Below are 10,334 nucleotides of genomic sequence, written 5' to 3'. Positions count from 1 at the left end.
GTGTCGCTCTAATATTACGAGCCCCTGTGTGCTCTATATGGCTCAGTACAGAGTAAACAATTCCGACCGACTTAAAAGATGCTATGTCAGATTTTTGGCCCCAAACATTTAAAAATAGATTTTTTTAGTGAATGGTATTTCAAAGAGTATCACCCGCTCTATCGAAACAAAGTTTTACTTTTAATGGTCAGGAACCATGAAAAAAAAATTAAAACGTTTCTTATAAAACACATAAGAATTGGTTACGTGATATATTGTTTGGATCCCGACAAAAACTAATTTTGAGCACTTTATTTCACTGCTACTATTAAAGCCATTATACACTTTCGGTAACTGTGATGTCCAAGTCCCACACTTCATCACAACTTATATATAAAATAACAAACCTATTGAAAATTTAGGCTCAATCGGTCATCGGAGTCTGGAGAAAATAACAGGAAAACCCACTCTTGTTTCCGTACGTTTCGCCGATACTCGCTATCGAAAATTTATATTGTTTTAATGTTTTCGCAAAAAGTAAAGCATTTATAATTCATGGATTCATAATTTCAAGAGAAAGTCTTTCACCATTACCTTCTGTTAACCCTGTGACTTATTTGTAAATCTGTGAACTTTTTTCTTTCTTTTTTCAACTTTCCGCCGTGTTCAGTTTTCCGAATGACCAAATACGGTAACATTACGTCATGCGACGCATGCGCACAACAAGTGAAAGTAGTCATTGTTAGTGCCGTACTGAGTCCCGGAAAACTGAACACGGCGGAAGACTGAAACCGCCACACCGGGCGCACCGTTTCATCACGTTGTAAAGAAACAGATGGGATACTGTATTGACATTTAGGGGCGTCACAATCCGTCTTGAAAGATGGGGGACAAACATTACGGCTTCGGGTCCGGGCCCGCTTTTGGGTTAACAGCATCTTCATTTGCGGATCTATGACACAAGTTTTAGGGGGGAAATCTGTCAAAGAGTGAGCATGTGAGTGTGAAGCCTTTACGGTCCGGGCCCGCCTAAGGGCCGGGGAAAAAAATTGCATTCCAGATTCTCTGTTGTGCAATCTTAGGCCTTTAGAGACCCAATCGCAAACGAAACAGAACAATTGATGGCAATGACGGGACACAGGGTTTGAAGCACTTGGTCTTAAACAGTGCAAAACATGAGTTTCATTATCAAAAGACACGGGGAACATTTTGATATTGTGTCAACCATCCTTCGAAAATGGGGTTGGGGTATTGGGGCGGGGGGGACTCGTCCCTTCCACTCTTTCAAGGGGGAGGTGCAAATTCTGCATTTTAGATGCTCCGTGGTGCAATCTAGGGTCAATTTTGAGGGGTGACATTTATTTTGAAAATAATAAGGCTTGTAATGCGCACGTATCCACTCTGCATGGGTGTTCAAGGTGCAGTAAAACAAAAAAAAAGACACAACAAAATTAATCCTTGAAAACCTGTGACATAAGATAAGTTTTGAGAAAAGCTTGAAGATGATTCGTTGAGAAATCGGAAGCCTGTGAAGTTGTTTCAGAATGGGGTTGATAGAACAGGATTTTCTAGACAGTATCACAATACAGGCAGCAGTGATTTGGAGGCGTTGAAGTCGGGAAACCTGGTTGTTAGGAAGACTATAGAGAAGAGCATTGCCGTTGTCAAGACGAGAAGTAACAAATGCATGAATGACCTTTTTAGTGGAATTTTTAGTCAAACAGATTTTTTATTTTTTATTTTATTTTATTTTATTTTTTTTTTTTGGGGGGGACATTATTGATATTGTGTCCCCAACCCTCCGAAAGATGGGGGGCTATGTCCGGCCTTGCCACCCCCCCCCCCACCCCACCCTGATTGACGCCCATGTTGATGTTGACATTACTATTGTTAAATTATAAGTTCAGAATCATCGAGTGACAGATTATTCAATTATAATTTCAGTATAATCGTGCGACAGATTCAGACCGTCGTTTTGAGGCCTTTTATGCTTAACCACCAAGCTCCTCTTATTTATAAACGTAGTCGTTGATGTTTCAACCCGGCACAGCAGACCCAAAGGTCTGGGTTAAAAATAGTAGGGCCTAAAAAATGAAATAAAAGGGTGGGGGTATAAAAATGTTGTTGACATAATTTAGATTAATAAATTTGATTAAAGGAACACGTTGCCTTGGATCGGACGAGTTGGTCTATAAAAAGCGTTTGTAACCCTTTTTTATAAAATGCATATGATTGGAAAGATATTGTAAAAGTAGAATACAATAATCCACACAAGTTTGCCTCGAAATTGTGTGGTTTTCCTTTTACTGTGCGAACTAACACGGTCGGCCATTTATGGGAGTCAAAAATTTGACTCCCATAAATGGCTGACTGTGTTAGTCGACGAGGTAAAAGGAAAACCGTGCAATTTCGAGGCATGTTTGTGTGGATCATTGTATTCTACTTTTACAACATCTTTCTACCCATATGCATTTTATAAAAAACGGTTACAAACGCTGTTCAAAGACCAACTCGACCGATCCAAGGCAACGTGTTCCTTTAAGTTGCGGGCAATTTTCTTAGTCAATTTTTTGGGGGAAAATGCCACATTGCACCATTCTGTATTCTGAAAAATCTAATTATGCAATCATTATAAATACCGTCAATGACCCATGATTGTACAATTTTTTTTTTACAGAACTAAGCCTAGTCGGATAGAAAACTATTGCAATGAGGCCTACAAGGCTGCCTTTTTGCAATTGCCGAAATGAAACGGGATCCTATAATAACATGCATGGAGTCATCGGAACAAAGTGAATATGAGGCCTATGGTCATGACGAATTGAAAACTTCAATAAGAAACATTGACTGGATTGTGCATGTTGTACTTGGTCTATTTAATTCACAAAACTTATGCCGGCCGGCCCCACTTTGACAAAGTCAATGTTATCGAATAAAGCAAAAAAAAAAAATAAACGCCACGCACACGCCTCCGCCACCCCCTCTCTAGCCTTTTTGCTTCCTTTTGCCGGGCGGTATAAAGCACGGCAATTTTGTATGTATATCAACAAAATAACGCCACTGTCGTTGTGCTTTTCAATGGGAATTTGTTTCTACAAAATGGATAACAGAAGCATGAACTTTTTTTTTGAGGATGGCAACGCTATACTCATAGCCTTCTACCGGTACGGTAATAGTGGAAATGTCGTTGTGGGTTCGAATCCCCAGCCATTACACTTGTGTCATTAAGCAAGACACTTCATCATTGCTTCGTCCTTCGGAGGGGACGCAAAGCCATTGGTCCCATGTGTTGTTTAACGCATGTGTACAGTATGATAGTGCACTTATCGAAATGAGGAAGGGGTTCGCCCGGTGTTTTCCTGGATGGCTAATTTTGTATTGGGTCTCAGCATCCACAACTTCAATAACCTATCTGTAAGCCGTTATGCTCAGAGCCTTGAGTATGCCCACATTATTGGTAGACGTGCGCTATATTATAAGACTTCAATATGTTTTAAAGCGCCACTACGAACGTATGGGGGTCGGCCTACGTCGCGCGCCGACCATCCCCGGATGAATGAGAGACCACCGGATTGCGACCTCTAACGGCGAGTATGGGGACGACGAGCAGTAAAAAGTGGGAAAAGTAGTTCACGTATACAGCGATCTGATAATAGCATTATTAAACGAAATTAACCACGAATAAAGGAACAAAAAATGTAAATTGTTTTATCAAAACAAGTATGATTACAAAAATAAATGCAAAAAACAAGACAAAGTAAAACAAACCTGGCAACATCTTCAGGCGGAAGAATATGATATGCAAGAAATCTCAACAAAAGCCGTGTTTACGGAATAAAGATGTCTGCCGGCTTGTTGTGGTTAGATGTTACAGGCTCAGATATGACTGAATGAGTGTGTGGAGTTCATGCAGTGTAAAAGTTTACGAACCATTCATCTGAAATTCACGTGAAGTGTTTGTTTACCGTAGATGACAGACCACATCTCCTGAGCTTCAGCTTCGTTGAAAGCAATGTTTTGTGAAATTTGACTTCTTGGCTTGTTGGACCTGCAGCTTATTACAGTATTTTGGAAGCAGGTGAGGTTAGGCAGACTGCATGATTGATCGACATCTCCGCTGCATGCATGGCATCGGCCTATTTTTTTTTTAATGTAGCTGACGTTAACGCCGACAGTTGGAATTAAGCATAATTTAAATAACAAAAATGTTACATGACGAATGGGGGATTAATATATTTGAAGAAGAAAAGCACTAGCTCAGCAGCACTCAGCAGTCCAGCGCGTTAATTAATGACAATAAATAAATATAAAAATAGGGGCCTACTTTGTTTTTGTAGACGTATGGACCATGGATGGAGGAAGAAAGTCATGTATGGACGTAGTCCCGTACCTACCCCAGGTATGTGGTAGGTCAGGCTAGTTGCAGCCAGATTAGATAGGGTAGGGCAATAAACATGATAAATGTGTGGTAAACAAGGTAAACAATAATTACTCAACTTGAATTACATTTGTTTTCATTTTCACCATGCCATTATGATAATATTACAATACATTTATATTGCGTAGTGACCAGGTGACCTATAAGTTTAATAATATAGACAATGTGACCTTTGACATCACCCGAAAAACCACAACATGATTCGTGGGCATACCGCCAGGCAAAACCTGTGTGTTTTGGCAGTCAGCTAGAAAGGGTGTGATCTTACCATCTTGCCCGGCGAAACACGACGTAAAAGTCGTAAACAGTGTTTTGTCAACAGAGGGCTGTTTGAATGGAACAGGAAACAAAGATCACATCGTCTATATATAAACACTACTAAATACAGCCTACTCTACTGCGCATTACAAGGAATACAACAAATGCAGAGAAAAAAAAGAAAAAGCAAATGGGAAATTCCTAGCAAACAAAGACATGACACCAAGTAATAAAATTTGTGTCTCAACTTTCTTTCCACTTAAAAACGTTAAAGCTAACATATATGAAAGGAAACAGACATTAACTTTTTTTACACATTCTGTACCATTTTGCACAAAGTTAGCTCATGTTTGCACAAGCTGTGAGCGAACCCTAAAAAACGAGCACATTGTCATTAAGGTGGTTTCTTTTAAGTTAGATATTTTCCCCGCAAAGATTCTTTCAGCAAAACTTATTAATCCTGATTAGCAGCAGGTACAACTTTTTTAGATCCAGAATGAATTTCAATTCGTGTTTCTCATTTTTAAAAGCAATATGTGAGTGTACTTTTTGAAGCTTCAACAGGGTGTAATGCGACTGACCGAGAGAGGAAGTTATTTCAACTGCAAGAAAAATCCACTTTATGGGATATCAAAATATGCTTCTACCCTTATGACCAAGTCTGAAATTAGTAAAGAAATCAACACTCTAGTTGGTATATTTTAATAAACAAGTCATCAAAGAGTGTAAGCGACTAACCGGTAATGCGACTAACCGGTAATGCAACTGGCAATGTAATGCGACTGACCAAATTTTTTTTCAAGAGGAGGGAGCTAAGAGGTCAGCAAAGTTGGATTCTTAGTTTTGACTTGCTAGAGGACATTATTACATGAATTAAGAGATCTGGGGCTGTGCAGATGCCACTCATGCCCTACCCACAGTGCATTTTTCCAAAGCACATGCTGAAACTACAACACGTGTTGTACATGTGCCATTCCAATCTGTAACTTCTACTTTCATTATTTTGTACAGAGTCTTTGAAACAAATCAACTTAATGAACTTAACATATGAAATGAATAAAGAAAAACAACATTTTAAAGAATTTTGAGTAGAAAAGTGAAGTAATGGCATTAAAATAATTTACTCTCCACAAATTGCGAAAATAATTTACTCTCCACTGCCTAGGGCTGAAAAGCCAGAATGTTTAGGATTTCAAGAAGAGCACAGACAAATCTCCAAGGGTGTTTTTTTTTTCTTCTTGCAACTTCGATGACCGATTGAGCATAAAGTCACCTGAGTGGTATTTTGTCAAAATAAAGCTTTTGTCACTTAAATATGTGAATAAACAGTTAACTAAGGTTCTAAAAAATTAGTTTTCATTTTATCTACAAATTTAAAAGTAGGCCCGACCCGAGAGGGCGCTGTTCGTGATGTCAATCAAGGCGCGGTATTTTAAGAGAACACAAAAATAACTTCTTTCTGGAAAACTACTCCACTTCAGAGGGAGCCGTTTCTCACAATGTTTTATACTACCAACCTCTCCCTGTTACTCATCAACGCGTAAGGTTTTGTGCTAATCATTATTTTGAGTAATTACCAATAGTGTCCACTGCCTTTAAGAGATGTGTGTTAAATGTAGTAAAACTTTTGCAAGTTTTTTAGTTTGAGGAAACTTCTGAATTATGACAAGTGTATTTTTTACCATGTCCTTTCTGTGTAATGCGACTGACCGCTTTTTACAAAGCTATAACATCCAGAGTACATAGCCCACAACATGCCTAACATCATCACTTCAAAGCCTTGGGTGTCAAGTACAAATCAGTCTATAAACTTAGTGGAAATAATATCTCACATAGAACTACCAGCTCCAAGATTAAGAAATGACACAGAAAAGTGTAATGCCAGCGACCATGGAGTAGCACAAATACACAAACGTAGAAAGAATGGATTAAATGGGTGAAGTAAACAAATAGGTTTTTAACTTTGATTTAAATTCATTAAGTGAAGAAGACTGTCTAATGCAAGGTGGGAGATTGTTCCAAAGATTTGGAGCGGCGTATACAAATGCCTGATCACCAAAAGAAGCCCTTGATTTCCTTGATGGGTGAGACAACAATGTCTGAATGTGTGGTCTTGTGAACATTCTAAGACGGTAGGTTGTTTGATTGAGAGAGTGTGTTTAAACGGATGATATAACCACAGCCAGAAGAGTTTAAACACAGTTAGTCAATGTGTGGCCACTGAATCAGCTATACAACTTGGATTTCTGATGTCCTTGTTCATCACTTTGTACTATGTACTTTAATCACTTGAGCAAGCTGAATTTATCCCCGAAAGTTTCAGGGTTCTGAAGCTTGGTAAAATTTAGGGTAGGGTGTTGTGCCTATATTTGAGACAATTTTTGAACAAATTTTAACAAAAAAATTATTCATAGTGAAAAGCCCTAGAAGTTGAGCGAATGGACTGAAGTGATTGTCGTCTGCGGCAGAATCATTCAGTCTGGTTCCCAACATAGTCAGGCACGATCAGCTGTTATGAGAGGCAGAAACAAGCTATGTTAGTTTCATTTATTAAATTGGCCCATTAACATTGATAGAAAATAATGCATAAATCGCGTACGACTATGACTTGAGTCATGAGCGCTGAGGGACAAAGCTAGCAGAATTTCGTTCTCAAATTTTCAGGTTTTTTTAAACATTATGAAGGTGAAGGTACTTATGAATGAGAATCATAGTGTGTTGAAACCAACCGAGGCCTGGTTCTTGATAATTTTATTTACCTCGACTTCGTCTCGGTAAATATATCAAGAACCAGGCCTCGGTGGGCTTAAACCACTAGCTTAAAACCTCTTCACCACACATTGATTCCCTTATTGCTGCTAAACCATGAATGGCTTTGTTTTAATAAAAGAAATTAAAATGCTATTCTTTGTCAAACCGGTATCATGTCAAAAAATTCTGACGAATACTGTCCGCTCATTGTCATATATTGCGATCTGATTGGCAATGCGTCTATGAAGTCAAATTGTTTGCTTGGTAGTGTCTGTGGTTTGCCTGCATCACATTGTGCGTACCCAACCACTTCTCACCTGGCAATACGGCTACAGATAAGATTATTTTTCCCTCTCAATTTGCCTTTTATAATGTTGTTTGAACGTTACCTTAGACCCCGTTTACACTAGATCCCGAAAGCCGGATCAGACCCGGATCGAATCCGGCAAGGTGGATTAACGGCTAGTGTAACGCAAAAATGCTGGGCCAGACCCGGGTCCGTATCCAGCAATTTCAATCCACCTTTCGAGGAGGGTTGAATCCGGCAATTGGTGGATTAAGGTCCGGCAATGTGGATTCAAATACAAGTGTAAACGCAAAGGTGGATTAGACACGGCAATTCGAGGTGGCCATTTCCAGTTTCGTTAGGAATGGCGCGCTTTCTTTTCTCTTCGCCGAATCATTATTTTGTGAGCATCTTCGTTGTTGTGATGGATGGCATGCACAATGCACATGGACTGTGCGTGTGTGAAACGTTTTGTTGTTTTCAGCGCCCTAAATACATACGTTGCTACCTTCGAAACTTGCCTTGTTGCTGTATTTGGTTAAAGTTGCTATCTATTCTACCTCCATTGTCAATGGTTGTCTGAAACATTTACACGTTTTAGGAGTAAATAACATGATTTTCGAGAGTGAACTTTTCGAAATATCCCAACAATCTTGACAACTTATAGCTCATTTGAGAAGTTGTACACCCGCTCTCATAATTGTGTTCGAACAAATTATTTGCAATGCTACCATGTAACGGGATCGAGCACATGCACAAGCGTTTGTGTACGAAAACTAGATTATGTCGGGTTCCCTGAACGACATTATAATAACATGTCTGATCAATTGCTACAATTGTATTGGTGCCAGACTGATTTACTCGACGCTCCGGCCGGCCGAGTACAAGAATCTTCACATAATACTTTTCGTTTTCGCCAACAATTACAGATCGCTCCGTCATTTATCTTTGTTGATGTACATGTACCTTGAAGAAAATATGGCGCACTAAAATCGTGACCCTTGAGCTCTTTCCGAGGAGCGGTGACGTCACTGCCAATAAACATCCTGTTTAAAAGTGTGATCGGAGCCGGATTAAGCACTGGTGTAAAAGCGACACTGGATTGTGATCTGCGGTCATAAAAAAATGCAGAAACTCAATCCACCTTTCTGGATCTAGTGTAAACGCGGTCTTAGAGGGAGCTGTTTCTCACAATGTTTTATACTATCAACAGCTCCCCATTACTCGTGACCAAGTGAGGTTTTATGCTAATTAATAGTAATAGTTATTTTTAGTAATTACCAATAGTGTCCACTGCCTTTAAGTATGTCATTAGATATTTCATTCATATTATTTAGTTATGAGTATGACTAACAATTAGTAACACAAACGGAAAACGCTTGAGGTCCGCGCTGTTTCAATTTCACAAACACTAAGATTGATCTTAACTTTGTATCAATCTTAATTGCTAAGCAAAGACTGACGTCAAAATACCAATTATCATGTTTTTTGATTTGTGCAAATTCCTGTACTGCGGGTCCCGCTAGACAGGTAAACTGGGCAGTTAGCACAACTGAATACCTGCTACGCATAACAATGTGCACCGTTGATGATCTGATCATAGTGCAAGGTGGGGGGGATGCATTACACAATGACCACGTGACGACAGTAAAGTTGCGATGACATCATCAGATCACATCAAGAAATCAGTGTTAGTGTTAGTTTTACTGTCAAAACTTGTCTTGGCAACGATTAATAGGGAGAGGTTGGTAGTATAAAACATTGTGAGAAACGGCTCCCTCTGAAGTGGAGTACTTTTCCAGAATGAAGTAATTTTCCATGAATTTGATTTCAAGACCTCAGATTTAGAATTTGAGGTCTCAAAATCAAGCATCTGAAAGCACACACCTTTGTGTGTCAAGGGTGTTTTTTCTTTCATTATTATCTCGCAACTTTGATGACCGATTGAGCTCAAATTTTCACAGGTTTAATGTTTTGTGCATATGTTGAGATACACATAGTGAGAAGACTGGTATTCGACAACTACCAATAGTGTCCACTGTCTTTAAATAAAAGGTGTCGTTCCCGTCCCTCTCTCCTTCCCTCTCCCCGTCCCATGATCCTGTCCCATACGCCTCTTCTTAATGTTTAAATGTATGACGCCATAATTCTTACCCAAAATGAGGCTATGTGCGCAGCCACTGTATTGTACACGCACGGGCCCATAGCAACAGTTCTTTGCTTGCACTGTACGCGCCCGCGGCCCATAGCAACAGTGAAAACAGCGCACAAAACCCCACACATTTGGTGTTTTTTTTTGCTCATAAATATGTCAATTCTAAACGGTTTTTGTTCAAAAATAGATGAGTGTCAAGACACTGATATAAAAATTATTATTATAAATATAATTATTGAAATGATGTTTGATAATTAAAGGGTCCATCCAGTGTTGACCTAGCCCCCACTGCACTCACAGTCACGGACTGGTGTGTGGCGAAGGATGTTGACCTATCTATAGCCACATATCTGTGCACCTTACGCGATTCAGGCATGTCTGGGATCAGGGCGCATTCCCTATTTGCCATGTAAATGGTGGGCATTAATGTCAGGGTTCTCCACAGGGTTAAATTTTGTCCGGGCGCT

General features: G+C 39.5%; 1 protein-coding gene across 3 annotated transcripts in view; it reads left to right on the top strand.

Annotated features, from left to right (window-relative positions):
• The first annotated feature begins 3,826 nt into the window (after nt 1-3,826).
• LOC139937316 (transcription factor 4-like) overlaps nt 3,827-10,334 on the top strand; it is a 143,415-nt gene continuing 136,907 nt past the window's right edge. For all 3 annotated transcript variants that reach the window (XM_071932420.1, XM_071932421.1, XM_071932419.1), the window contains exon 1: nt 3,827-4,057. The gene's annotated coding sequence lies outside the window, so the exon portion shown is untranslated. The remainder of the gene's footprint in view (nt 4,058-10,334) is intronic.

The sequence above is a fragment of the Asterias amurensis genome, chromosome 5 (assembly GCF_032118995.1).
Source record: "Asterias amurensis chromosome 5, ASM3211899v1".
In the NCBI taxonomy this organism is placed as follows: domain Eukaryota; kingdom Metazoa; phylum Echinodermata; class Asteroidea; order Forcipulatida; family Asteriidae; genus Asterias; species Asterias amurensis.
This window is presented reverse-complemented; position numbering and strand designations above follow the sequence as displayed.